Source organism: Bos indicus, chromosome 13, assembly GCF_029378745.1.
Source record: "Bos indicus isolate NIAB-ARS_2022 breed Sahiwal x Tharparkar chromosome 13, NIAB-ARS_B.indTharparkar_mat_pri_1.0, whole genome shotgun sequence".
Taxonomy (NCBI): Eukaryota; Metazoa; Chordata; class Mammalia; order Artiodactyla; family Bovidae; genus Bos; species Bos indicus.
This window is the reverse complement of record NC_091772.1, coordinates 59,271,984-59,297,890: the sequence shown is the minus strand read 5'-3', so window position 1 is coordinate 59,297,890 and position 25,907 is coordinate 59,271,984. Positions and strand designations below refer to the sequence as shown.

The 25,907-nt window shown below is 47.2% G+C and overlaps 1 long non-coding RNA gene and 1 other non-coding gene across 3 annotated transcripts in view; both read left to right on the top strand.

Annotated features, from left to right (window-relative positions):
• Positions 1–25,417, top strand: part of LOC109567840 (uncharacterized) — a 52,016-nt gene extending 26,599 nt beyond the window's left edge. Inside the window, exons 3-5 of one of the 2 annotated variants that reach the window (XR_011570160.1) lie at positions 11,868–11,951; positions 16,319–16,380; positions 17,625–25,417. This is a non-coding gene — a long non-coding RNA (uncharacterized lncRNA). Of the gene's footprint in view, positions 1–11,867; positions 11,952–16,318 lie in introns of both variants that reach the window. The other variant, XR_011570159.1, reaches the window with a different exon arrangement.
• Positions 3,551–3,623, top strand: TRNAG-UCC (transfer RNA glycine (anticodon UCC)). The gene has a single exon. It is a non-coding gene; the product is annotated as a tRNA-Gly (tRNA).
• Positions 25,418–25,907: the final 490 nt, after the last annotated feature.

The following is a 25,907-nucleotide window of genomic DNA, read 5'->3' as shown; positions in this document are numbered from 1 at the left end:
CGGAAAGACCAAGGACATCTTCTCTCCAGTAGTCTGAGCCTTGCATCATTGTGTGTTTTTATTTTCTTTTTTAATATTACTGTCCGAATAGCATGCACATTTATCTCATTATAGTTTTCATTTCAATTGCTTTGGTTGCTAATGAATTTAAATGTTTTTCATAAATGTATCCTCCGTGTACATTTCTGCTTTTGAGATTTGTCTCTGATTTGTCTTTAGCCATTTTGATTGATCTGTCAGAGCTTTATTTTGAGAGGCTTAATACTTTGGCATATATGTTGTAACTATTCTTCTTAGATGTTATGTGTTTTTAAAATTTTATTAGTGGTGGCTTTTGATGTCCTGGAATTTTTAATGTTTGTGTTGCATCATTTTGTCTTTTCCATTGTGGTGTCTGCCATCAGGAGACTGGAAAAGTCTGCCAGGGGAATGATGTGTAGGGCTCATTGCCACAGGGGACCATTGGACAGATACCCAGACTGAACTATGTGATGTCACGTGTGTGAATAAAATGGCCTTTGACTTTGGAGGAGCTGATAATGATCGCTTGGCAGTGCAGCCCAGGTAGTCAAGAACCCTCTGTCTATTCTTTTCTTTTTTTTTCCCCTCCGTCTATTCTTAATTTTTTATTAAGAATTTGTTCCTAACTAATTACGTAGCAGAAAAAGCCCTGAGCAGAGAGAGTCAAGGCCAAGAACCTTGGGCCATGCTGCCTACTCACTGTGGAGCCTCCATCCCTTCATATGTAGAGAGAAGCAATGATGAGGATCTTTTCCTTTCCTCCCCCTAACTGATCACAGGGTGACCTTAAACAAGGTCCTAAAAGTCACTCCCCAGTGAAGCCTGTTCTAGGCACAGAAAGCCAGACCACCCAAAGAAAGGCAGAAAGATCCCATCATATAAACATTCAAAATTCCTGGACGTCAAGAAAGACCACAAATACAGTGAAAAGACAAAGAACAAGCTAGGAAAAATATTTTCAACCATTAAGTCGTTAGACTTGTAATGGACAGATAATTCCTGCTCCTCCTTCGGAGGGTGGGGGAGGGTGAAGGAACCCAGCACAGAGGAAGGGCTCAGTGCAGGCTTTTTATTCTCCCAAAGGAATGACTGAATCAATGATGAAGCCAGCATCCTTGGTGGAGTGTGTGCCTTCCTTTAAATTAAAGGGAGATGGACTGCCTGAGCTGGGGAAGGAAGTGGTTTCTCTTCTATTGTTTACTGCAGGGTTCACTGCAGAACCTCTGAGCTCATCTGGAAAATGGGTTTAGAACTGTTTACTCTCTCAGTCCAGCCTCCTCCCTCCCAAGGGATGTCAGTTGGATGAATCAGAGCAAAGGTATTTTGGCTCAGTCATTGTTTTGACAATAGGAACGATTAAACAGATAGTTTATTTATTTTATTCTCATCTTTTGCACCCACATCTCCAGAAGGGCTTTGTTCATAGGTGTAGACAAGAAAGGAACTTTCTGCAAAGTCAGAAACTGGTTGTGAGAAGAAAACGGGGGCATCTTTGAGGCAAAGGAGTTTTTATTTTTTTCACAAGGTTTCTTTTCAACTGGTTCTTTTCTGCTCTTGTGTGGCCTGGAAAGTCTGTGAACTCCAGGCCTGAGAAAGGACTTGAGTTGCAGCATGAAAGGTTGGGTCAGATGTCAAGAGGGACTTCCTGGTCAATGAGGTGTGTAGGTCAAGGAAGGAGCGAAGGAGGAAAGTCACCACCTTCTTCCTCATGAATAGGAGGCTCAGAGGCAGTGCCTGTGGGTGAGATCCTCTCCCCACATTCCCAGAACTCTGGAAAGCAGCAATGGAGACAAAGCACAGCCCTGCCGGAGGATCCTGAGAAAAAAATGCAGTACCTCCTTCCCATTTCACAGGTGGAGAAATCAAGGTAGGACTGTGCAATAAACATTTACCAAGGACCTCCTCGTGCCGGGACTGTGAGCACTAGGGGTGTAGCAGTGAGTGAGACAGATGACTGGCAAACGAGGACAGGAACACAGAATTAACACTGGGGAGTGATGGGGCTGGACTGGGACAGGAAGGAGTGGGGAGGGGGTGGAGAGCATCCTTAAAGGAGTGGTCACGGTGACGCAAGGTGAAGTGACTCACCAGGGTCACAAGGAGATGCAGTCAGAGTCTGGCTTCCTGAGTCGTAGTCAGTGGCTCCTCTAGCTTCGCCAGGGTGTTTTGGTTGCAAGTGACAGAAAACTCAACTCAAAAAACGCTTATGCCCAGAGGACCTTGGTTGACTGAAAAATCTGGGGGTAGATCTTGGTTTCAGGCATGTCTTGATCCAGGTTCTCAAACAATGTCCCAAGCCCTGCCCTCTCTCCGTATGTCTGCATCTTCCATGTTTTTTTAATTAATTAATTAATTTGGCTGTGTCAGATCTTTGTTGTGTTATGTGGAATCTTTCAATGTGGCGCATAGACTCTCTAGTGGAAGCACATGGGCTTAGTTGTTCCACTGTACGTGAGATTTTAGTTCCCCAACCAAGAATCAAACCGTCGTTGCCTGCATTGCAAGGCACTAACCACTGGACCACCAGGGAAGTCCCTTCCATGGGGATTTTAATTCTCAGGAGGCTTCTTGTGGGAGCAAGATGACTCCAGCATCTTGAGAGTCAGTCTCAGCAGGACAGGTTGCTTCTCCTACCCGAGCCGTTTGAACCAAAGTCCTGGGCCTGACTCCCTCCGCCCAGTTTGGGTCACAGCCCCGTTTCAGAACCACTTGCAGTGGCTTAGGGGACATTTAGCACCAATTGCCCATGCCTGGATCACAGGCCCACCCTGGAGCACCAGGCTGAGAAAAGGGAGGATGTGCTCCCAGGTGAATTCTGAGCACTGTTGGCAAATGGAGGAGGATGGATTCAGGCCAGCCCAAACCCAGCCATGACAGTGACGTCATCCTCCTGCATCCTTTCCAGCCGCTTCCCCAGGCTGTATCAGATGCTGGCTGTGTTCTTCCATTTCTGTTTCCCCGAGCTCAGCCCTCAAGATATAGGAGACACTTTTTTTTTTTCCAGTCCTCCTCCAGGATCTTACAATTTACTTGAGGAAACAAATCCTATATCCTTGTTTTCATCCTGTCTTTTTGTGGTTTGCTAATGACATGAATTTTCTGTCCACAAAGGGAAGGATGTCTGTGGGCTGGAGGAGTCAAGGCGGGCAAGGGAGGCTTCCAGTACATTTCAAAGGGTGGGTTGCATTGGGCAAGGATTGGCAGAGGGTAAAATTCGATAGTGCACGCAGGATGCTAGCTATGGTCAACTGCACACATAGCCACTTGATTATGGTTTGTCAGGATATATGGTTAGAATTTGTGTAGTTCTTGTACCACTGGTAGTTTACAAGATTATAAGATGCGAACCAGGCAGATGTGTATTTTAGTAGTCAGGTATTTATTCCAAATTTGTCTTTAAAACAAATATATTATTACATTATCAGTCCTGGATGATACGGCCAGGGATGAAGTGAAAATTTAAAAAGAAGAAGAAAAAAATAGGAAAAAGAAGAGGGAGGAGTTTATTTAAAGAAAGATCCTAGGGACTTCCCTGGTGGTCCAGTGGCTAAGACTCTGCATTTCCAATGCAGAGGGTCCAGGTTTGATCCCTAGGTAGGGAACTAGATCCCACATGCCTCAGCTAAAAATCTGGTGCAGCTAAGTAAATAAATAAATATAAAAAGAAAGGGCACGAGATGCTAAATGGTTTGCAGAAAGGGCGGGATATATTGTATGAGAATGAGTCAGGTTTGGGAAATGCTGGTGTAGAGTGTGGATTCTGGGACCAGACTTGGATTTCAGCTTCAGACCTGTGTGCATCTGTGCCAAAATTTTGGACACATGGATTTGCCTTTCCAGCCCTTAGTCTTCTTACCTATAAGATGGGGCTGAGACTGGGACCAGCTTCATGGGGGGTTTCAAGGAATCCTTCATCTAGATAATGTGTGTGCAACGCTTAGCATGGTGTCCAATGCAAGTGAAGAGTCATTCAGTTAGCTGTTAATCATCTGTGTTATTTTTCACTGGAAGCAGGGAGGGAAGGCAGCCTAGGTAGCAGGCATGGCAGCAAAGGCTCGGAGGTGGGCATGGACATGGCAGGTTGGGGGCTGCTGTGCAGGTGGGATCTTGTGTAAGAATAGCCAGGGTGATGTTGTGTCCAGAGAGAAGGACATTTGAGAGGAAACTCTAGAGAGTGAAGAAGACTCCTTTGGGGGTTTGCACTCACTGCTCGATGCCAGCTGACCACCAACCTCTCCGTCTTCCCTCTCCCACGTTGAAAGCTATCTGTGCAGGCAGATCCCTGAAAACTGGGATGGCGCTCCCTAGAGTTAATCTATGTTGTTTATCTTTTAAACACCATTAACCACAAATTAGCTGATTCTTTTGTGGCCATAAATTAATAGATTCCATTAGTAAGCAGTCAATTATAGGATGATTACTTCTTCTCCTCTGAACCTCGAGTTCTTTTTGTAGCTATTTGAGAGCATCTGATTCTGTCCTCTTCCCACTCGCCATCTCCTTTCTGGGTTCTTGGTTCATTGGACCGAATCTTCCAAATGGGCTGAGAGTGGGTGGCGTGGATTCTCTCTGTAATGAGCTTGTAAGCAGCGGTCTGTCATTTGTTTTGCAGAAACAAAACCGACTGAAGGTTTATGTTCAAGAGGATTTTTATTTCCACCATGAACCAAAACAGCAAAGTTGCCATCTCCTTTTCTTTGTGTGTATAACACAAGTGTTTTCTTCCACATCTTTCCTACTTCTGGGGCTTCGTCCTGGTAAATGCCTGATAATCTTAATTTTTCTACTTATGTGTCCATTCACCCATCCCACTATCTATCCATCGATCTATCCATCCATCCCCCCATCCCGCTATCCATTCATCCATCCATACATCCCACTGTCCATTCATCCATCCACCCATTCACCCATTCCTTTGTCTTGATACATCCTTCTGTCCTTGGCTGGTGTTGCCAAGAGCGACTAATCCCATTGTATCCATCTTCCAACTCCAATCATATTCAAATAATGAGATAGAGTTAAGTCTTTGGAACCCACAGGCTTAAATCTACTACAGGGGTGGCAAACTTGGTGCCTTCAAAGGTTAGGCAAGTAACTTAAATAATTAAAAGCAAAAAAAAAATGTCCCAGGGCTTCAGTGAACTGTGGGGTCCTAGCCATTCCTAAAGCGTTCTAATTCAAATTAAAAACAAAATAGAATATCTTTAGACCTTGGATTTGTGACTTTTGCTGTTTCAACCAGAATTCTTTCGTTGCAAGCAACAGAAACTGACTCTTCTAGTAGTCTGAATAATGGTCTCTGAAGATGTCCATGCCCTAATTCCCAGAGTTTGTGAATATGGACATGGTAAAGGGGACTTTACAGATGTGATTAAGAATTTTGAGATAGGATGATTATTCTGGATTACCCAAGTGAGGCTCATGTCATCGCAAGGGAAGCAGGGAGGTCAGAGTCAGTAGTCAGAGACATGAAGATGGAAGCAGAGGCTGGGTGATGCAGGGAAGCAGCCATCAATCAAGGAATGAGGACAACCTCTAGAAGCTGAAAAAGGCAAGGAAAAAGATTCTCCTCACCACTTTCAGACAGAAATGCAGCCCTGCCATCATTTGATTTTAGTTCAGTGACTGATTGTGGGTTTCAGAGTTTCAGAACTGAAAGATCATAAACGTGGGTTGTTTTAAGTCACGGAGTCGATAGTAATTTATTACAGCAGCTACAGGAAACTCATCCACTATTAAAAAAAAAAAAAAAAAACAGAATTTATTGAAAGGGCTTTTAGCAGCCTCCAACTCCAACTCCACGTGCCGTGCTCAGTTGTGTCCGACTCTTTGGGACCCTGCCCACCAGGCTCTTCTGTCCATGGGATGTTCTAGGCAAGAATACTGGAGCTGTTCGCCATTTCTTTCTCCAGGGGATATTCCTGACCCAGGGATCGAACTCACGTCTCCTGCATTGACAGGTGGATTCTCTACTACTGAGCCATGTGGGAAGCCCTGAAAGGACTGATGCTGAAGCTGAATCTCCAATACTTTGTCCACCTGATATGAAGAGCCAACTCATTGGAAAAGATGCTGATGCTGGGAAAGATTGAGACCAGGAATAAAAGGGGGTGGCAGAGGATGAGGTGGTTAGATAGCATCACTGACTCAATGGACATGAATTTGAGCAAACTCTGGGAGATAGTAAGAAGATAGAGGAGCCTGGTGTGCTGCAGTCCATGGGGTCACAGAGTCGGACATGACTTAGCGACTGAACAACAACTGCGACTGATAGGAGAAACTCAGGACAGACCCTTGTAAGAGAGGATTCTAGGATTTTAGATGCAAATCTAAATCCCTTAGGATGGTCCCTCAGGCACCTGAACTGGGATAAAATCAGCATTTCCCATCCTTGTTTAAGGCTGCTCAAAATTCACATTCCTAGGAGAGGGTCTGACTGAGTTTGGGTCAGCTTAACTGGCCGCCTGACTAGAATGGAAGTTCCCTGAAGTAAAACCAGAGGCCACACTTGGAGTGACTTGACCCCTCCTCCTGAGTCAGCTCTGGCCAGGGGCAAGGTCACAGACTACAAATATGGTGGTGGGGGCCCTTCTGCGAGATCCAGGGGCTGAACATATGCTCCAGCATGACCTAGAATATTCCCAGCTATGTCCCATTCTCTGCAATCCCAGCCATGGGTGCCTTCTAGTTGGACGTCTGACTTCTCAGTCTCCAGGAGAGCGATTCAGTCCTTGAGACCTCAGCCCTGGGTTTCAGCCTCATGTGGGTTCTTACCAGGATTAAAGCACCCCCAGGCCTGGTCCTGGGTCTTTTCTCTCTGGTCTCCCACCTTTCCAGCACAGGTCCAGTTTTCTTCTTAAATACCAACATTTAAACAGAGGGCTTCCCTGGTGGCTCACATGGTAAAGAATCTGCCTGAAATGCAGGCAATGTAGGTTCAATCACTGGGTCAGAAAGATACCCTGGAGAAGGGGAATGGCAACCCACTCCAGTATTCTTGTCTTGGAAATTCCATGGACAGAGGAGCCTGGTGGGCTATAGTCCATGGGGTCGCAAAGAGTTGGATGTGACTGAGCAACTAAAACTATCCACTATCCAAGTGTTGGCTTAAATGTCACTTTCTCCTAGAAGCATCCCCTGATTGCCCAGACAAGTTCAGCTACTCCTATTATATGCTCTCCTAGTACCCTGTACCTCTCCTCATACCCTAATCACAACTATAATTTATTCATTTACTTGTGTATTTGATTAATGGATGTCTGTTTTTTTTCCCCCCGGGCTGTGAGTTTAGTGAAGTTCATTCCTGTTTCTCCAGCCCAAGCATGGTGGCTGGTACACAGTAGAACTTCAGTGACTATTTCTTGACTTCTTGCTGCCAAATAATTCATGATCCTGTCTGGCCCAGGACTTTTCTTGCCTCTGAGTGGGGAACAGTCTCCTTTAGTCATCTGCCTTCCCAGCAGTGGCCAGCCTCTGTTTTGGCACGTTTTCTATCAGCCTCAGTTTCTGGAATGGGTCCCCCTGAGTTTCAGTTGCACCTCTGTTGGCCACTGCTGATCAGCAGAGGACACTTGTATGCAGATCAGTTCTTAGATACCACGAGGCTGCTCTTGGTGGGGCAGCCCCGGGCTCTGGGAGGACCGAGGTTCTGGGTTTCCTGGGACAGAGGGCTGGGCCCCACCTCCTCATCCCCTTGTGCCTACCTGCCAGGTGGGACTCCTGGGGTTCCTTATGTTGCTCTTTTTATTGGATCTGGTTGCTTTACCATGGGTTTTATAGTTTTTTCTATAAGACAAAGTAGCATCGTATATTCACACTATGCATCTGTGTTGAGTGCCTGGTAACCTGTGATGCTGCAAATATGGGTGGGTGGGGAGACAGAAAATGGAGACAGTCCTTGCTCCTGTGGGGGCTGCAGTCTGGTTTGGGAGACAGACAGGCATTAGTCAAAGACTTACATAAATGTAAAACCACACTTACCGCAAGTCCTGCTAGAGAGAGGCAGTGGTGCTGGAGCACTAGCAGAACATCCCCCAGGAAGGTTAAAAGAGGCTTCTCTCTGAAGTTCTGATGACCAAGTTCAGGAAGGAAGAGCAACAGGACTCCAGCAGGGGAGGGGGCTGGGAGGATGTGTTCCGGGCAGCGGGAGCTCCTGGCAACAGCCCTGAGGGGCCACACAGCAGGCCGAGTGGTTGTTTCTTTCTTTCTTTTTTTAATTGAAGGATAATTGCTTTACAGAATTTTGTTGTTTTCTGTCAAACATGAACATGAATCAGCCAGAGACATACATATGGGTTGCCCTTTACAGTAAGGGCTTCCCTAGTGGCTCAGGCGGTAAAGCGTCTGCCTGCAATGTGGGAGACATGGGTTCGATTCCTGGGTTGGGAAGATCCCCTGGAGAAGGAAATGGCAATCCACTCCAGCATTCTCGCCTGGAAAATCCCATGGACGGAGGCGCCTGATAGGCTACAGTCCATGGGGTCGCAAAGAGTCGGACACGACTGAGTGACTTCACTTTCACTTCACAATAAACATCCAGGGTTGGACTCTGGCAGACATGTAAATACATGAGCTCACTTGCTCATTGTGTTTGGGGAACCTACTGTGCCCCCACCCTGGTGCTGTGCACAGGGCTCCCCAGATGAGCAAAATATTCCTCCCATCCATAACTTTACTCAAATGGTCAGAAGAGATGGGTGTACCTGACGGATGACAATAAGGAAGGCTGCCCTTTTCCAGACTCAAAGCTGTTTCTAGGCAGACAACTCAGTCTGCTGGGTACTTCGGGTATTGGCCGTGGGCAAAGAACTTACCTGATGCACCCTGAGGCTCTTCCAACCAGGAGCAGGCCAACAGATTCCCAGGGAGGGTGAGTTCTAAGTTTATTCAACATCCAAACGATCAAATTAGAAAAAAAGGAAAAGGACAAATACTTTCAGCCACATCCAATATAGGAAAAATAAACATTTGCTTTCTCTTTGGATGTTCTGGTCAGCTGTGAATTTTAATATTGCCGCATACTTTGGGCTGACCCTTTAGGAGCAGGAAGAAAAGTTCACATTTGGCCATCAGAATTAAATGAAGAGACGCCGATGGATGTCCCAGTGCGGAACCTCATCCCGGGGTCTTAGTTTGGTCAAGTTGATTACGTGGCTGCCACCTGAGAGTTTTCTTTTTGCCATGGTGGATGGGACACTGGGGGTCTGGAGGTAGGGAGAGGTTAGGAGCTGTGGGTTTTGTTTCTTTCTGCTTGTGTTCCTGGTACCAAAAACAATTTTTTTTAAAAAAGCCTGGTCATTTTATCTCTTTGGTTACAAACGTCTTTCATTTCTCCTGAAAGCAATGAAAACACAGAGTGCCATGTAATGATGTTTACTGAGAAAAAAAATCCCCGAGTAAAATCAACAGACACAATCTGGATAAAATAGATCATTCAGCGACTTCCTTGCGAACTGTGCCCCTTAATCCCTGCCAGCAGGCCGTGCACTCTGAGCTCTTTGGCATTTATTTGTTTTGCTTTCTTGAAAGTGCGCGAGTGGGGAGAGGCAGGTCCGTAATTGTGCCGGGTGAATAGCGAGGACACATTCTCCGAATAGCTCATCAGAATAGCATCCATCAGTAGGAGTTTTTCTCCTCAGCTCATGGCAGCGGATCAAATATTTAAATGTGATTTTTAGACATAAAGGCACATGAAGAGATTTGTTTGACGAAGGAGGAGTGATTTAGAAAACTCAGCTCCAACGATGGGGAAGAATTTTCTGCCAGGATGAGGCTCATCCACCTGCAACACGTTTTGCCTGAAAACTTCATATCCCCATCATTTTTTCCCAAAGGAAAAGACCCCATTGGCCAGACCTTTTGCTGGGGGTCGGGGCTGGACCCCACCGGTAGGTGAGTTTGGGGACTGGGGTTCCCTTTGCCCTGACAGAGTCTGCCTCCCCATGGACGACCCCCTTGGCAGCTTTCCAAGTTGAGTGCTGACAGCTCCGATTTGCCATCGAGGTGGGGAGAGATCAGAAATGATCCATCCGCCTGCTCAGTGTAACGGGAAAGGGCCTGACAGGGCTTTCAGCCCACGCTGGAGTCACAGCAGGAAAGCAGGAAAGCTAATGGGAGCCGACAGCTCAGGGCCGGGGCTGCTGCACAGGATGGGGGAGCATGGAACAGGACAGGGTCTGATGAGGGCACGTCAGGTGGATTCAGGTGAGGCCCGAGAGGGTGGTGCATCCTCCTGGGAGCCAGCACCTGCCTCCCCAGGCTCCCTGGTCCTAAGAGAGGCACGACCCCAGGAGTGGGGGGTGGGCTTTAAACTGAGGCTGCTAACTGCAGTATAATCTGGGTGGTCCTCCCCTGAACATTTTTCATTTAGAAAAATGCATATTAGTGAAAACACCACTAATACTCTGCGCTCATGATTTCAGGTGCTGGTGATATGTTTTCATTGATTCAGAAAGTACCTAGGGAGATGTTAGGGGCCGGGGGTGGGGGCGGGGTATGGGAGGGGAGATGGGGACTTAGTATTTAACGGGGACAGAGTTTCAGTTTAGGAAGCTGAAAAATTCAGGGATGGATGATAGTGAAAGTTGCATGACAATGTGAATGTACGTAGTGCCACTGAGCTATAGTTAAAAAGGTTAAAACGGTATGTTTTATGTTATGTGACTTTTACTGCAATAAAAAAATTTTAAAGAAAATCATGATCTCTAATTGTGAAGGCTTTGTTGCAAGCCAGGCATGTTGCTAAGTGATTGTTGGCATGTATGCTTGTATGGATTTATGTCCACACACAGTAGCTCAGTGGTAAAGAACCTGCCTGCCAATGCAGGAGATGGGGGTTTCATCCCTGGGTCGAGAAGATCCCCTGGAGAAGGAAATGGCAACCAGGTGCAGTATTCTTGTGTGGGAAATCCCATGGACAGTGGAGCCTGGTGGGCTACAGTCCACGGGATCGCAAAAGAGTCGGACACGAGAGACTTAAACAACACACACTCACACATCTATCTCTATATATTCCTTTTAAGACTTGAAAGAGCCCGTAAAAGTATATCAGCATCCTCACGTTACAGATGAGGAGACCAATGCCAAAGAGCTTAAACCTGTTACTCAACTGTCCTCAGTCCAGTGGTTGATTTTTATAACCCAGTGATAATAAACCCTGCTTCTTTCTCCCAGAAATATCATCCCTGGAGGTGCTTAGAGGACACCTGTTGATTAATCACTCTGTCAACTCATGACTCTTGTGTTTTCTCAGTCCCTTTTCTTGGACCCGTTCTATGATTTTGCTTATTTAAACCCTGCTCATCAAAACTGTACTGGTTTCTACCCTAGAGCCGACTTCATGGTCCCTCTTCCAGAAAAGCCTGCTTTTCTACATTTAGGAAATAATGATGGAGGTAAAATACAGGCAGTTTGATCAATCGTGGTTGAGAAAACAACACTTTACCTTCTGTGGGGTCCATTTTAAAGCCACCACACTCTCACAAATGTGTGAAACCTCAGACAAGACATGTACAGTGAGAAACGGAGTCCCTTCCAGTCCAAACGCTTAGTGTCTCTGCTCCCAGCGCTCAGACTCTACAAGACAGAAGGCTGTTTTCCTCTTCCTTCGTGTGTGTGTGTGTGTATGTGTGTGTGTGTGTGTGTATGTGTGGGTGTGTATATTTGTGTGTGTGTGTGTGTGTTATTCGGTCTGTCATGTCCAGCTCTTTGTCACTTCATGGACTGTAGCCCACCAGATTCCTCTGTCCATTGAATTCTCTAGGCAAAAATACTGGAGTGGGTTGCCATTTCCTTCTCCAGGGGATCTTCCCAACCAAAGGATTGAATCTGGGTCTCCTGCATTGCAGGTGGATTCTTCACCATCTGAGCCACCAGGGAAGCCTCCTCTTCCTTTGGAATCGGCATTTGGCCCAATCACACCGAAGACCTGTGTAAGTAGCCCTAGAAAACAGGCTGTGTAACACACACACACACGCACAGTCCTCACACATGTTCTCACCTCACACACATATTTACCGTCTTTCTCACAACACCCTCATGCACATGGGCACACACACATGCACACCCACTCTTACACTCACTTGTGATCTTTGACACACTCACCCACCCATGCACACACACACTCATGGACTCACACAGGTGCACTCAAAGTGGTGACCACATATGTGCACTTGGAACTCAGGGTCAAAGCTGAGGAAACCCTCGAGGGACTGCAGGTGGAGCAGGGGTGTGTTTCAGCAGCAGTCAGTCCTGGCTCACCTGAGTCCAGCTGAAGTTGTCCGGAAGCTGCTACCAGGTACTAGGCTCTGCATGGGGCCCTGAGGGGACCAAAGCAGGAGAGGAGCAGCCTGTGAGGCAAGGGGACACAGACTGACAGGTGGACCAGGACCTACATCTCCCCGTGTTCTTTGAGCCTCTGTTTCCCCATTTGTAATGACGCCATCCCTTTGCCTCTTTCCATTTTGTGATGCCAAGACAATCCAGCCCCGCTTCCATCTGACTTCTCCCTGAGCCGCTCCTCTGAAGAAATTCTGAACTCCCTTTGGCTAGACTGGCCCTCAGGAGCCCTGACTCTCTTCCATCCCTCTTGCTCACTTGCCAATTCCCTCTTTGTTCAGTAGCTCAGTCGTGTCTGCCTCTTTGCAAACCCAGGACTGAAGCACACCAGGCCTCCCTGTCCTCCGCTATCTCCTGGAGCTTGCTCAAACTCACATCCATTGAGTTGGTGATGCCATCCAACCATCTCATCCTCTGTCGTCCCCTTCTCCTCCTGCCCTCAATCTTTCCCAGCATCAGGGTCTTTTCAAATGAGTCAGCTCTTTGCATCAGGTGGCCAATGTATTGGAGTTTCAGCTTCAGCATCAGTTCTTCCAATGAATATTCAAGACTGATCTTTAGAATTGACTGGTTGGATCTCCTTGCAGTCCAAGGACTCTCAAGAGTCTCTCCAGCACCATGCCAGTGCCCCTGCTGCTGCTGCTAAGTCGCTTTAGTCGTGTCTGACTCTGTGCGACCCCATAGACGGCAGCCCATTAGGCTCCTCTGTCCCTGGGATTCTCCAGGCAAGAATACTGGAGTGGGTTGCCATTTCCTTTTCCAATGCATGAAAGTAAAAAGTGAAAGTGAAGTGGCTCAGTCCTGTCCGACTCTTCCAGACCCCATGGACTGCAGCCTACCAGGCTCCTCCGCCCATGGATTTTCCAGGCAAGAGTACTGGAGTGGGGTGCCATTGCCTTCTCCTAGGGGCTCACAAACCCCTCTGGACCAACTTCTGCCTGGTGGCTACCCTTTGTGACCACCTCTGGTCACAAAACCTTCCTGCACCTTTAGGCAAACCCCTTCCTAACCTGGCTGAGCCTCTGCTGATTCATCTGCCCACAGGATACCTCCCCTGACCCGTGCTAATGGGTGGGATCCTCCTTGTGGGGAGGGGGGTGGAAAAAGGGTGGCCAAGGTGGCACTGATTTGTCTGCAGTAGCCTTTCTGGGCTTCTGCTTCTTTTTTCAGTTGCTTCTAAAAAGCAAAAACAAAACTGTGCTCTTAAGTTTCCTAATCCTTCTTGGGAAAGGATTGGACTTCCCAGGTAGTGGTAGTGATTAAAAAAAATAATAATAAAAAACCCACCTGCCAATGCAGGAGACTTAAGAGATATGGCTTCGATCCCTGGGTCAGGAAGATCCCCTGGAGGAGGGCATGGCAACCCACTCCAGTATTCTTGCCTGGAGAATCCCATGGACGGAGGAGCCTGGCAGGCTACAGTCCACAGGGTCACAAACAGTTGGACATGACTGAAGCAATTTAGCATGCACGCACGCTTGGGAAAGGATTATCATATTGTTCAGAGGGGTGACTGGGGAGGAGGGAAGGTTCAGCATGAAGGGTTCAAATCCCCAAGTAGTTTTGTCCGGGACAGAAGGAGAGGCATCTGGGGCAGGCAGGGGCTGGGGTGAAGGTGAGGACAGCTCTTCCTGGCTGGGCTCTCAGGGTGCTGATAACAGGCTGGTGCTTATCTCCTAATTCTTACCCGCCCACCTGCTGAGATTTCACAGGCCATGGGAGTGGGACCTTTCATTCTCTTCCCACCTCGTGTACCGGTCCTGTCTGTCCCTGGTGCCGGCACTTAGTCATTGAATCAGAGAAGGAACGTGTGGTCCCCACCCCATTGTTGGGGACTGCAGCCTCCCAGGCCTGCACCAGGTTAACCTGCCTCCCAGGACCCCCTAGTGTTCTTGGGGCTTCTTCCTGGGACCTTTATCTCCTGGGATCTGCACGCATCACAGGCTGGCACGGGGAGGGGTGTGGGGAGGATGGGAAGCGAGAACCCAGTATGAGTAAGAGTCTGTGGTTCTCTTCAGATGCTTATCTGCCCATTTCACAAACCTTCCTTCTGTGGAATAACTTGTTTGGTGAAAAAGGTTTCCTTTCCTCATTTTATGACTGGGAGGTGTCATTGGACAATTGCTTCTGAGTGCTGATCTGCGGCAGGGGTGGGTTACCAAGATCCCCTCACCCTGGGGTCCCCAGCTGCCTCCACCATCCCCCACTTCAGTGAGTCTGAGATGAGAGCTGGGAGCTGGGAGGGCCACCAGGTGAAGGAGCAGGACGTGTCTCCACCTGCCACTGTCAGCTTCTGCCTTTTGAAGTGAGGTCACCTTTCGGACTGGGCTCCACCCACCACTGTCCCTTCTGCAAGAAAAGCAGGGTACCCCTGCTCCAGTCCTTGCCCCCCTACATATACCTGTCCCTCCCCACCAGCTTCACGTATTCTCGTGTGTTCATGGGCAAAAATGCATCGTCTGACCATATACATTCACCTGGGCTGCTCCTTAAAGTCAAGTCCAAGATTATTTCTGGTGAAGAAGATACACTCTTGCTGTAGAATCACTTACTTATTAATTCATTCAATGAATATTGGTTTACTGCCCATAGTGTGTGGGCCACTGGGTCAAGCCTAAGATCAAGAAGAAGGAAGTGAATAGATCAGACACGCACTCAGCTTGTAGACGAGAAGTTTTACACGACACAGGGCAGGAGTGAATGGGGCAGCCACTGCCTGCCAGGCATCAAGTGCTTTACCTCTTTCTCTACCTTCAATCTTCATTGAAACCCAGTTTGTAGGTTGGTTACTCTCATCCCCATTTAGGAAACTGAGGCTGGGAGGGGTAGAGGGACTTGCCTGAGATCACATGGCTGGTGAGTGGCAGGACCTGGATTTGAACCCAGGTTCCCCAACTCCAGAAGCCACACCTGTAATCATGACCTTGTACACCCCAAAGATAAGGTCTTACTCACCATGAGAAGGGCTGGGTAATCTAGGTCATTCTGGGTAATTCTAGAAAGGGACCTGATTGAGTCTGGAGGTCACCAGAGTGTCTAAGGAAAACAGACTTGGGTTGCCAAGGGGAAGGAGGTTAGGGAGGGAAGGAATTTAGCAGAGGCAAACTATTATATATAGGATAGATAAACAACAAGGTCAATAGTGTATAGTACAGGGAACTATAGCCAATATTTTGTGACAAGCCATAATGGAAAAGAATACGAAAAAGAATATATATATATATATGTGTGTGTGTGTGTGTGTGTGTATATGTGTGTGTGTATATATATATATATATATATATATATATATATAAAACTGAGCTTCCCTTGTGGCTTAGATGGTAAAGAATCTACCTGCTATGCAGGAGACCTGGGTTTGATCCCTGGGTCGGGAAGATCCCCTGGAGAAGGGAATGGATACCAACTCCAGTATCCTTGCCTGGAGAATCCCATGGAGAGAGAAGCCTGGCAGGCTATAATCTATGGGGTTACAAAGAGTTGGACACGACTGAGCGATTCACTCTCATATATATAACTCAGTTTCATATATATAACTAACACTTTCATCTATATATATAACAGTGACTTTGCTGTACAGAAGAAATTAACATTGCAGATCAAATACACTTCAAAAAATTAATTTACCTTTGGCCACACTGTAGAGCGTGTGGGATCTTAGTTCCCTAATCAGGATGGAACCTGTGCCCCCTGCAGTGAAAGTGTGGAGTTTTGACCACTAGACCACCAGGGAAGTCCCAGTTAAAAAAACAAAAAAAGACTGTCTAAGGAGATGCCCTTGATGCTGCTCTTGGGAAGATGGTGAGGTATTAGACATGCAAAGAATGGGAAGAAGTATGTTCTAGAAAGAGGTAACTGCAGGTGCCAAAGCTCTGAGGCAGCAGGGACATGGTGGGCTGGAGGAGTGCAGGAAGGTCCCTACGGTTGGAGCCCAGCACACGAGTCAGCTCTCTTCTTACAGCAGATGCGGTTACCTCCTGGACAATCATCCACCCGGCATCCACCTGACCTGCAGCACCCCAGGTGAGGCTGTGCTTCATGTGAAGCAGGCTCCAACTCTGATACTCTCTCAGAATGGCTGTGACTATATCCTACATGCTCATCCAGAATCTCGCCCCACTGATCCATGAAGAGGGAGAGTCTATTTCTCAGTCCTTTGAATCTGGGTGATTTTGTGATTGCTGCAATGAAGACAATAGAGTGAAAGTGATGCCGTATGATTTCTGAGGCTGGGTCAGAAAAGGTGACGTGGCTGGTGAGCAATCTCTCTCACGTAGGGCACTTACCCTTGGAACCCAGCCACCATCCTGTGAGGAAGCCCAACCAAGCCTGTGAGGGTAGGTTACACATGGAGAAAAACTGAGGCCTTGAGTCAACAGCCAGCATCTCCACCACACACGAGAGTAAATGAGACTTCAGCTGATTCCAGCCCCCAGCTTTTGAGAGGTTCAGTCTCCTGTACACTGTCCAAATTCTTGACACAAAATCTATTAGGTTATGATAAATGTCTTTGTACCACCAAATTTTTGGTTCTGGTTTCTATGGTTCAGTTCAGTTTAGTCGCTCAGTCGTGTCCGACTCTTTGCGACCCCATGAATCGCAGCACGCCAGGCCTCCCTGTCCATCACCACCTCCCGGAGTTCACTCAGACTCATATCCATTGAGTCAGTGATGCCATCCAGCCATCTCATCCTCTGTCGTCCCCTTCTCCTCCTGCCCCCAATCCCTCCCAGCATCAGAGTCTTTTCCAATGAGTCAACTCTTCACATGAGGTGGCCAAAGTACTGGGGTTTCAGCTTTAGCATCATTCCTTCCAAAGAAATCCCAGTCATGTCTTATTTGATAGCTCATTCCTTTCTCCAGGGATTGGTTTGGGGGTTGGTTTGGGATCCAGCCCTGGCTAACGAGATGAGAAGAGATGTCTACTGAGGGAATTTCTGGAGAAGGTTTCCTGATTTTGAAAGAAAGTTATCAAGAAGATGCAGGTTTTTTTCCTATCTCCAGATGAAGCTTTGTGAGGAAATAATGCCTGGGTAACGGCAGCCGTTTTGTGACTATGAGGGAGTGGTCCAGTGATGGCAGAATGGGAAGAGAGACAGATCCTTGGTCTGTGAGTTATGAGATGCTGCTTATCCAGTCTGAAGCCCACCCTGTTTTTGTGAAATAATAGCCCCCCTATTGTTTGAAGCATTTTGTGTATGACTGTCTCTTACTTTCTGAGTGATATGCCTTCTTTCCCTTCACAACCCTCCTTTCCCCTGTCCTAGTTCATCTCTGAGTTTGGAGCAGAGAAAGCTTAAGAAGCTTTGATACACAGAGAAGGATTTTTGCCAGTTTATCCTCTAAACCCAGAGAAAGAGGGACTCAGAATGGGAATTCCCAAGGAGTCTGATGATGGAGGAAAGAAGTCAAGAAAGGAAGAAAACAAGAGGGAAGACCAGAGAGGGAAGAAATAAAGATTGTGCCATAAGAACAAGGAAACTAGGAAAAAAGGAACGGGGCAAAGAAGACCTGGGAGGAAGTGGTAAAGAGTTCAAGGCTACAAGACTTTTTGTGTACCACTCTGATTCTAGAACCATCTTACTCACATCATCCTACAAAGCCACAAAGAACAGGGATTAAACACGCAAGCTCTGGACTGAGAATTCTGACCCACTACTCTCTACTGGGTGATATTGGGCACATTACTTAAGTAAATGGAAAAATGAAAGTGAAATTCGCTCAGTTGTGTCTGACTCTTTGCAACCCCATGGGCTATACAGTCCATGGAATTCTCCAGGCCAGAATACCGGAGTGGGTAGCTGTTCCCTTCTCCAGGGGATCTTCCCAACCCAGGGATTGAACCCAGGTCTCCTGCATTACAGGTGGATTCTTCACCAGCTGAGCTACCAAGCCCAAGCAAACTGAAACTGTTTCCTAATTTGTAGAATAAATATGATAATAAAACCCATCTCAAAGGGTTGCTAAAAGGAAGTTGCTAAAAGGAATTTAGACAGGACTCTACTAGTTGTCAGTTCAGAAGCTCAATTCAGACTAGCTTAAGCAAAAGCGTGATTCCTTTGGCACCTGTCCCTCATAGATGAAGAAGTGATAGGCTTCAGGCATGGCTTGATCCAGGGGCTCAAACGACATCATCAGGATTTGATCTGTATATATCTTCTGTCTCTTTCTCTCCCATTGGCATTGCACTCAGCTAAGTTTTCTCTTTATGGCTGCATTTTCTATGCAGGCTCGAAGGAGTCAGTACTTTGTTGCTGGTCTGATCAGCCGGCCGGGTCTGCTGTACCCATTCCTGCACCTCTAACGAGGAGATGGATTATGCTAATTGGCCAGCCCTGAGTCAGGTGTCATCAACTCTGGACATGGAGACAAGGCCAGCTCTATTCCCCTCGGTGGGCTGGCACAGGGTATGTGTTGGGGGTGGGGTCGAGTGGGAGCGGCTGTGAGGAAAATTGGGGCTCTGCCCCTGGAAGGAGAGAGGGTGACTACTGGTCAGACTACACAGCAGTGTCTACAATAAGGACTTGGACAGCCCTCACCTTCACTGCCCTGTGCTTACCCCTAGGAGAAGCAATTGTACAGAAGACGAGCCCTGAGACACACTTGACTGCACGGTGAGAATGTGTCAAGGGCAAATGACTTTTTAAAAAGTGTGATTTTCAGTAAAATACACATAACATTAAATTTACCATTTGACCCCCTTTTAAGGGTGCATTTCCGTGGCATTAAATACTTTCACACTGTTGTACAACCACCACCACCATCCATTGCCAGAACTTGTTCATCTTCCCACGCTGAAACTGTGCCCTCATTGAACAACATCTCGCCACCCCGCTTCCCCCAGCCCTGGGCAAACACTCTTCTACTTTCTTTTCTCTATGAACCTGTCTATCCCATGTCCCTCATTTAGGTGGAACCATATAGTATTGGTCTTTCTTGTGTCTGGCTTATTTCACTTTAACGTCCTCAATTTCTATCCATGTTGCAACATGTGTCCAAATTTCAGTATTTTAAAAAAATCTATTATTTATTTAATTAAAATTTTTTTGTGGCTGTGGTGGTTCTTCATTATATTGCTCAGATTTTCTCTAGTTGCGGTGAGTGGGGGCTACTCTTCATTGCAGTATATGGCTTCTTGTTGCGATGGCTTCTCTGGTTGAGGAGCACAGGCTCTAGGCACATGGGCTTCAGTAGTTGTGGTACACGGGCTTTTGTTGCTCCATGGCACTTGAGATCTTCTCGGACCAGGGATCAAACCTGTGTCCTCGGCACCGGCACCATCAGGGAAGTCCAAATTTCATTTAAAAGGAATTTCATTCCTTTTAAGGCTGAATACTTTGGCCACCTGATGCGAAAAGTCAACTCACTGGAAAAGACCCTGATTCTGGAAAAACTGAGGGCAGGAGGAGAAGGGGGCCACAGAGGATGAGATGGTTAGATGGCATCGCTGACTCAGTGGACATGAGTTTGAGCAAACTACGGGAGATAGTAAAGGACAGGGAAGACTGGCGTGCTGCAGTCCATGGGGTCGCAAAGAGTCAGACACGACTTAGCGATCGAACAACAAAGCCTGAGTAATATTCCTTTGTACATATATACCGTATTTTGCGTAGGCATCTGTTGGTGGACACTTGGCTTGTTTCCAGGGCAAATGCCCTTTAAGCCAAGAGTGTGCCCACTTTCAGTTTTACAGGCCATGTCACACCCAAGCTGGTATTCTCTTTGTCCCTCCTGTCCTTCCCAACCCCAGTTATTCGGCTTCAGAAAGTAGCAAGAGCAGGGTCACATAAGAATAGAAGTGATAAAGAAAAAGAGAGGGAGAGAGAATTAATAGTTTTTTTTTTCTTAAGTTTTTCAGCAACAGAAACTCATTTTTAAGAGGGAAAAAAACCCAATTAGGTCTGGTGGCAGCACTTACAAAGGAAGCAGAGTTGTCAAAAGGAGGGCTGGGACTTTTCAAAGCGCTTACTGGAACTAAACAGAAATGCTGAACTTTGTTTTGTCTTTCCCAAGAACATGCTCTTTTTGGAATCAAAAGGCTCTGAGGGTGGTGAAAGACTTCTGAGCATGAAATTACATTACTGGAAATGGTTTGGGGCTTTTGTTCTTGAGGCTGGGGCCTTGTGAGGGATGGGCTTAGTGGCAAGCCCAGCCAGACTGCAGAGGGGCACAGAGGGCAGGGGGCAGGCTGTGTTCCTGTGTCCAGGAGACAAACCTGCCTCCTGAGGCCAACCAAGAAGCCTCAGGGGCCATGATCAGTGCTAGGAGGCTTGGGGAAGTGAGGCCTAATGCCTTGTCAGATGTATCAAACAGACATCAAAACACAAAAACGGAACGGTGCCTAGACCCAAAACAAGAGCAGCAGCGGAACAGACAGAAGTGGGTCAGAGACTGTGGGTTTGTGATCCCCACATCTTACTTTGAGATCTTTAAATACTGCTGAATGACCACAGCTGTCTCCCCAAGGGTCTCCTTGCCTGTTTCTCTAGAAGGGAAATCTGACTGCATCACCTCCTTGCTTCAAAACCTTCGATGGCTCACCATTGCCCTTGCACTCTCTGCTCTAGCAGCACTGACTCATTTCTGGTTCCTTCAAGGAGACCAACCCTCTTCTGTCTCTCGGTCTTGCATGCAGCATCCCATCTGCCTGATGAATGCTTTTTGTTCTGTTTTTGCCCACCAATACTGTGTATTCTTTTGGTTTCAACATGGACATCACTGGGCTAAGAGCCTCTCCTCTGTGCTCCTCAAGTATTCTGGGGTTTTCTGATTATAGACATATCAGTTTATTGTGTTTATGCTTTCACTTGTCCCCCTCGGGGTTTTTCAACCTTGGCACTATTGACTTCTGACTCTGGGTACTTCCTTGTCGTGAGGGCTGTCTTGCACATTATAGATGTTTAGAGGTATTCCTGACTTCTACCCACCAGATGGCAGCTGCTACTGCTGCTGCTGCTAAGTCGTTTCAGTCGTGTCCGACTCTGCGACCCCACAGACGGCAGCCCAACGGGCTCCCCGGTTCCTGGGATTCTCCAGGCAAGAACACTGGAATGGGTTGCCATTTCCTTCTCCAATGCATGAAAGTGAAAAGTGAAAGTGAAGTTGCTCAGTCGTGTCCAACTCTTTGCGACCCCATGGACTGCAGCCTACCAGGCTCCTCCGTCCATGGGATTTTCCAGGCAAGAGTACTGGAGTGGGGCGCCATTGCCTTCTCTGCCAGATGCCAGCAGCACTCCCCTAATCCTCAGTTGTGACAACTACACTACATCACCTGATGATCCAATGTAGATGCTGGAGCTCCAGCCATCACATCCACATTCCAGGAAACAGAAAGGTGAGAGAAGATACAGTAAAGGGGCTTTCATAAAACATTTTATTCATTTCAATGTGTTAAATATGCTAGGAGTTAGGAGTACAAGACTGAACAAAATAGACACTATTTGTTCCTTTAGTCATCAATAACATAAAGTCTTTCTAGACTTCAGTTTTGGCAGAAGTCTTTCTGCCTTTCAGTCTCTCCCTATCCCTCTTCTGATCATCTGGCAAATCCTTCCAGCTTTATTGAGATCCATTCCAGACCCCCACTCCTTGTCACCACCTCTCGTGCCTGGTCAATCCTCAGCCGGGCCACCACAGTACTTACAACTAGTCTCCCAGCTGTATCCTCACCTAGCCATGCCTTGCGCTGTTTCCCACACGGCAGCCAGAGAGGTCTTTTATTTATTTGACTGCTTCGGGTCTTTATTGCGGCATGTGGGAGCTTTAGGGATTTCCCAGGTGATGCTAGTGGTTAAGAACCCACCTACCAGTGCAGGAGATGTAAAGAGATGCAGGTTCCATCCCTGGGTTGGGAAGATCCCCTGAAGGAGGGCATGGCAACCCACCCTAGTATTCTTGCCTGGAGAATCCTCTGGACAGAGGAGCATGATGGGCTACAGTCCATGGGGTCACAAGGAGTCTGACATGACTGAAGCGATTTAGCACGCACACACGTGGGGTCTTTCGTTGTGGCATGTAGAATCTTAGTTGTGGTGAGTGGGATCTGGTTCCCTGACCAGGGGTCAAACCTGGGCCCCCTGCCTTGGGAAAGCTGAGTCTTAGCCACTGGACCACCAGGGAAGTCCCCAGAGAGGCCTTTTAAAAACAATGCAAGTTATCTCTGGCATATTGTTTCTACAGCCCTCCCATGTCTCCCATCTCATGAGAGGAAAAGCCAAAACCTCAGAGCAGCCCCGTGTCTCCTGCACCACCTCTCCACTCCCAGCATGGGTACTCTCTCTTCTTTTGTTGTTCAGTCACCAAGTCGTGTCTGACTCTTTGAGACCCCATGGACTGCAGCACGCCAGATTCCTCTGCCCTCCACTGTCTCCTGAAGTTTGCTCAAATTCACATCCATTCAGTTGGTGATGCTGTCTAACCATCTCATCCTCTGCCACCCTCTTCTCCACCCATTGCCCTCTTCACTGCAGGCCCGCTGTCTCTTGTGAGTCTTCAGTCATAGCCCTGGCTCAGGGCCTTTGCACTGGCTGCTCTAGTTGCCTGGAAAACTCTTCCTCCAAACATCTTCATGGCTTGCATCTGGCCCGTCTTCAGGTCTCTGTTCCTGTTACCTCCCCAGAGAAGACTTTGCTGACCAGCCCCTCCACCCCCACTATTCATTTCACTCCTCCAGTGACCCCCTCTCCCAAATGCCTACCACCAACAAGAATGAGGGCTGGGAAATGTTTCTCGGTATTTTCACTGCAAGACTCTCAATTCCTGAAACTGAGCTTGGCTCACAGCAGGTTCTCATTTATATCTGTTGAAATGAACCCCAAGTTTTGAAAGTCTAGTCTTTTGATGTGGACCATTTTTAAAAGTCTTTATTAAATTTGTTACAACATTGCTTCCGTTCTTTTGTTTTGGGGGCAGGAGGCATGTATGATCTTAACCTGCACCCTCTGTACTGGAATGGCCGAGTCTTAACCGTTGGACCACCGGGGGAGTCCCTCAAGGTCCAGTCTTTGCTGGTACCATTAAACTTAGTAAGGGAGCTTTGCTGAATGAGAAAATCTGCCATATTGGAAATGTCAGATGCCCAAGACTTTATTCTTTGTTTGGCTTGATTTTTCTGCCTGTAGCTTATACTTGCTTTCAGATCCAAGGATGTCTTGGGATAAGAACTTTCTCCCACTTACCACTACACCTACGGGAATTATTCTGATCCTTTCTGTTGTGATTCATTGACTGATGGCCAGTGTCTTAAGGCTAAGTAGAACATTTGGCTGCCAGGATAACTAGCCTACACTGGGGTTTCTCAATCATGACACTAGTGATAGTTGGGACTGGATAATTCTTTGTGGTGGGGGCAGTCCTGTGTGCTGGAGCATGTTTAGCAGCATCCCTGGCCTCCATCAGCTAGATGCTAGTAGCGTGCTCCTGGTATGACAACCAAAAATGTTTCTGGACATTGTGGGATGTCTCCTGGGGGACAAAATTGTCCTGATTGAGAAGCACTGTTCGATGTAATTAAAAACTCACTGTGTTAAGGAGTTGGGATGTGGCTATGGGTGAAGCTAGCCAATTGTCCCCCGACTTTTCCCCGACTTTCAGTAAATTACTCATCCATCAGGTGGCAGCCATGAGGGAGCTCTTATCTTCTTAAGGACTTCCAGTCAAAGGTATTTTGGGGTACAAACAAAAAGACAGCCCCTGTTTCAGTTGAACCTAAGAAGCACAGGTTTCCAAAGCATCCCAGTGCCATTAAATTGTTCATGAGGAAGAAAAATATGACTGTCTTTTGTTGCCTTTGATTCAACAAAACAGGTCTTGAAAATCACACTCTAGGCTTTTTAAGATCTCATCATTGAAGGCAATGGCAACCCACTCCAGTACTCTTGCCTGGAAAATCCCATGGATGGCAGAGCTTGGTGAGCTGTAGTCCATGGGGTCACTAAGAGTTGGACAAGACTGAGCGACTTCACTTTCACGCACTGGAGAAGGAAATGGCAACCCACTCCAGTGTTCTTGCCTGGAGAATCCCAGGGACGGGGGAGCCTGGTGGGCTGCCGTCTATGGAGTCGCACAGAGTCGGACACGACTGAAGCAACTTAGCAGCAGCAGCATTAAAAAAAAATCTCATCATAAAAAAAAATAAATAAATACCAGTTTTAAATGAACCCATGTAGACAGGGTACAGTGTATTCCCAGAACCTGTCTAGGAACCTTTGCAGAATCACATTAGAATTTAACGTTATTGCCTATTTTAAGGATGAAGATGACACAGGAAGGAGGAGTTATGTAGTGAGGGTCAGACCCCTGGGGACCCAGAGACTCTCAGGGGCCAGGATTTAACCCTCCAAGCAAGAGGGGGACAGAGGATGTGAGCTGAATGCGAGAGCTTCTGGGTCCACTTGCATTTCAGGAAGATGTTGCTGGTGGCTGAGTGAGGAATAGTTTGCAGGCGGGTGTGTGTCTATTGAGCACTGATGGTATGCCAGGCGAGGGGGAATCAAAAGTGCACAAGATGAAGTCCCAATTCCCCCAAAGTTCAGTAAGGACATAGAAATCAAATCAACAGGTAAATACGCTCAGCATAATGCCCCTCATTCAGTTAGGGCTATAAAGAAAAATGTCCTGGGGAGCAGAGAGGCTGATGGTGATAGGTGTGTTTTCTTTCTTAAAAAAAAATTTTTTTTCTTAATTGTGGTGAAAGTCACATCATATAAAACATGCTATTTTAACTATATTTAACTGTAAGGTTCAGCGGCACTAAGTACATTCAGCTTGTTGTGCAACTCTCCCCATCATCCATTTCCCGAATTTTTCACCTTCCTTAACTGAAACTCTGTCCCCATTAACCACTAACTCCCCATCTCCTCTCCCCAACACCATGTCCCCCCCACTACCTGGCCCCTGGATCTCTCGATGAGTCTTTCTGACTCTATGAATTTGACTATTCTAGGTACCTCGTATTGGAGAAGGCGATGGCACCCCACTCCAGTACTCTTGCCTGGAAAATCCCACGGACGGAGGAGCCTGGTAGGCTGCAGTCCATGGGGTCGAAAAGAGTTGGACACAACTGAGCGACTTCACTTTGACTTTTCACTTTCATGCATTGGAGAAGGAAATGGCAACCCACTCCACTGTTCTTGCCTGGAGAATCCCAGGGACGGGGGAGCCTGGTGGGCTGCTGTCTATGGGGTTGCATCGAGTCGGACATGACTGAAGCGACTTGGCAGCAGCAGCAGGTACCTCGTATAAATGGACTCAAACAGTACTTGTCTGTGCTACTGTATACTAGGGGCTTCTCAGGTGGTGCTATGGTAAAGAACCCGCCTGCTAATGCAGGAGATGCAGGAGTCGAAGGTTTAATCCCTGGGGCGGGAAGATCCCCTGGAAAAGGAAATAGCAGCCCACTCCAGTATTCTTGCCTGGAGAATCCCATGGACACAGGATTGCCAAGAGTCGGACGCGACTGAAGCAACTTAGCACACACTGTATATTGGACTACATTTTTAAAGTTAATATATGCCCTATAAACAGATTGCTTTTTTAGCCTAAGTCATAAT